The sequence below is a fragment of the Hipposideros armiger genome, unplaced genomic scaffold, assembly GCF_001890085.2.
Source record: "Hipposideros armiger isolate ML-2016 unplaced genomic scaffold, ASM189008v1 scaffold_225, whole genome shotgun sequence".
NCBI lineage: Eukaryota > Metazoa > Chordata > Mammalia > Chiroptera > Hipposideridae > Hipposideros > Hipposideros armiger.
This window is the reverse complement of record NW_017731575.1, coordinates 2,054,680-2,058,880: the sequence shown is the minus strand read 5'-3', so window position 1 is coordinate 2,058,880 and position 4,201 is coordinate 2,054,680.

Sequence of the window (4,201 nt, the reverse complement as noted above, 5' to 3'; positions counted from 1 at the left end):
CTTCTACCATTTCAAACCTCATCATCCCTGGTGATACTATAGAGCTAGCTTCTTTCACAGCATCTTCAACTGTTAACCCTGCCCAGAAAAGTTTTCTGAGCTTCTCAAAGATGCTTGCTAGTGCATTCCATATTTATTGCCTTAGAGAAGAGAGTGTTCTGTGATCTGTCCTGGTTACCATAGTCCAGTGGTGGGTTCCAGGGTTTAACATATGAAGTCCATTCTAACATCTACACATCATGAGATTTTTGACACTTTCCTCAGTACTGTGACAAAAAGTTCTAGTATCTCCATTTCATTTTCTGCAGGCCATCATCATATCCAAGATTCAAGGAGCCATTCCAATCATTAGGATTAGCTCTTTGTCAGAACAGTATGAGCAGGTATCACCATGTCAATAAATTGTGCCTTAACTTCACATTTAACCTTGTCTCCACCTATTCAACACCCTCAAGTTTTACTGTCACAAGTGTTTCCCAATTCTTGTTGGTACATATTGGTGAGGTCTTGTAATGCTTTTGGCAAACAAACCATTTTATTCCAGAACTTTCTGTCTTAAGCAGTGCTGATCCTGATTATCAGCTTGGAAATAATGAAGGATAGTAATAGACGGTGTTGAGGAAAACAAGCACTGTCTTATACCTGCCTCAGGTATGTTTTTGTGTGGTCTTTATGGCAGGTGAGATTGTTCACCTCTGGCAAGGGGATTGGGGCTGCGTCTGTTAACCTGGATGTTCAAGAATCTCAGATTCTTCCATCAAAAGGAACTCCATCCAGATCTTAGTGTCCCATTCTCTTTCCATTTAGGGTCTTGACCTTGACATAGAGGAACTATTGAGGCTATATATTCAGCTCTCCCACTCTTACAGTTTGAGTCTGGGCCTGATTTTCAGCACAATCTGTCTTGCTGCTTTAGGTGTTGAGAATCTATTGCAAAACTGTCATAAGGTCTGTGGCTTTGAGATTATGTCTTCAGTTGGCAGTAGGTAACTTGAGCCTATAATTTTCTTTCTTCAAGGTTTCAAATGCTGTTAGAAGAAGCCAATCCACTCCACAACACTTATAATGATCATTGTCCAGATACTACATATTCCAATGACTCACCTTACACTTAAACCTCATTTAACCAGCAACTAACCACAGGTAAAAGCCTTAGTAACTGTGATGCCACTTCTTGCCAGGGATTACCATTACTTCACTGTTAGCTCCAAATGTTGTAATCCATTGTACTGGGTTGAACAGTGACCCCTAAAATTCATATCCATGTGGCATCTCAGAAGGTGACCTTGTTTGGAAATAGAATCTTTGCAGATGTAAGAAGTTGTTAAAATGAGGTCATACTGGGGCCGGCTAGGTGGCTCAGTTGGTTAAGAGCTCACTCAAGAGTTTGGGCTCTGAGCAACAGCAGTTCAATTCCCGGCTCGAGCTGAGCAGCCACTGAACTGCCAACAGGTGGTAGGATGGCTCAGCTTAAAAAAAAAATGAGGTAATACCGGATTAAGGTAGGCCCTAAATCCAATGACTGGTGTCCTTATAAGAAGGCCATGTGAAGAGACAACTCTGTGACACACAGATAACACCATGTGACAATGGAGGCAGAGATTGGAGAGATGGAGCTACAAGCCTAGAAACACCGAGGAAGCTGGTGACTACCTGAAGCAAGGGGAGACACATGGGACAAATTCTCCCTCAGAGCCTCCAGAAGGAACAAACCCCATAGCCTTGATTTCAGATTTCTGGCCTTTTGAACTGTAAGAGAATAAATCTATTCTTTTAAGCCAACCAGTTTCTAGTACTTTGTTACTGCAGCCCTAGGAAATGAATATACGCAGGTTCCCCAGGAAACAGCATCTGAGGCAGTGCTCTTAGATGCTACTCGGTTATCAGGTAATACAAGTCCAGGGAGCAGAAGTGAGGGTCAATGAAAGGAAGATGGCCAATGTGATGATGTGATATTTACCTGGTTGCGATTAGCTATAGAACCATTGAAAAAAAAGTATGAACAATGTCTCGGTACTGTCTATTGAGGAGCGAAAGAGGACATGATATATCTAGATGATCACATTTCCTGTTGATCAAAAGTTCACCCTATGGGGTATTAACTTTTCTCCACTTACAGGTTGCACATACATTGGCACTGGGTTTTCTTGGTGGGACATTTGGAGCCATGCCAAACATGTAACTGCTATCAGATCTCAGACAAAAGAAAGAAAGAAGGAAAATGCATAAGCAAGTCTATTCCTTCACCTCCAGTCTCTTGATAGAAACTTTCATTGGGTGAACCTAGCCAGCTGAATCATGGGCCTGGGAAATGCATCAGCCCCTAGTGTCCTTTGATGTAGAACAAAGAAGGGTGAGAAATGAATCTGTGGGCCAGTATGCCAGAGACAGGAACAGCAGGCGTTGTGGCATGGGGAAAGGGCGCAGCAGTGATTTCTAAGAATGTGCCATGGCTGCTGTCAAGACAGCCTCACGTTGCAGCTGATGTAGTGGCTCTCCTCCCTGCATATTAGATGGAGCCAGATGACAGGGGGACCATTTGGGCCCAGGTTTTTCCCAAGGTTATCTTATCCAGGTTATCTAAAGAAGGCCCACTTATGAGACTAAATGAGGGGAGATCTGAAACCCTCAGATTAAACAATAATAAGTAGTTACGTTGGCTAGTGGGTGAATGGAAAATAAGGAAGTAAAGGCCTATTGTGTCAGCTTCATTAGATCACTTGCGTTAGTGGAGAGCTGCAGATTTGTCTATTGCCATGAGTACAAAGTGTTAGTATATCGAGCCTCATACATTTTGTGCGTAGGGGCATACTGAGGCTTGGCAGGTTATACAGGTGAAGAAGCATGGCACCGTCACAACAGGCAAGAAGTAGCTGGAAAGCTAGAGAAATGTGATGGATAACTGTTCTATGAACTCCATATCAGACATGAATACAGCTTGTCAAAAATTCAGCAAGATGAAGCTTTGGAATTATATGGACCACTAAACATTGGTTTGAACTGACAAAGTTTTCTCAAGCCCCTCCCCTGCCCATTTCGATTTTTGGAAGAGTTCCATCATCACATTACTCCCAAGTAAATTAGATCAGTTAGCACTTTTGGTCAATCCAGAGGTCATCTGTTAATTTTTTCCAATATTTTCTGCAATAGAACAAATCCATAATATGGCCTTGCCTTTTGTTACCTATAACACAGTCTTTAAGAATCTATATTCTTAAAGAATCTACATAAAGTGGACCCTGTGTAACCCTTCTAGCACTTGTTAGTGTCTTATGAACGAGGAAGACCGAAATCCAGAGCTCTGTTCATTCAGTTGCTCAACATGAGTTTGCTGAGTGTCAACTACATGCTTGATGCTGAGGAGAAAGCAATAGACATGACAGAGACTTTTTCTGGCACAGGGAAACTTCTCATTTTCCCAATGGGAAGATGTAACTTTGGAAAAGTTACAGTGAGTGACTGAACCTCGTCTGTGGGTCAGGAAAGGATTTTCTGAAGGCTGATGAGGTATTAGATTGACCCATAGTGGTCCAAGTTCAGGGAGCTGTCCTCAGAAAGGGTCCAACACAGGGAAAAGTGTGGTTTATTTAAGGAGATAAAATTTCAGCCTGGTCAGGGTGTAGAGCTAATGAATAGAAAGGGGCTGAGGGTGAATGAGGTAACAGATTTTTATTATTTGTCCCTATGTTGTGGTTAGGAAGCCCACTATTTTAAACAATTATCTTATAAAAAAAATCAACCCTTGAAAGTCTAAAATTCAGTTAGATGTACGTTTATTGAGCAAGACACAGTTTTTACTCTCAGGTAATTTAGAATCTAACAGAAAAGTTAAGACACATTTCCATATTGTTATAATACAAGGCAGCATGTGTCTAAAGGAAGGACATAGTGCTATGTGAACACTGGGGTAGGCATGTGTGATTTGTACCTGCATTTATTTCTTAACAAACATTTAACAAGTGCCTTCTCTGGGGTTACAAAGATGAACAAGACAAGGAACTCAGTCTCCTGGGGGAGCCAGGCACTCACATAAATAATTAAAATTCTGTAAGTGAAAACACAGAGATATACATAGGCTCTAACAGGAGAATGATAATAGTTATAATTTACTGAGCACTTATTAAACACTTTACAAACATTTTCCCATTTGTTTCCCACAATAACTTGACAAGAGTTATTAATTTTGAGGTGAGAAAACCAG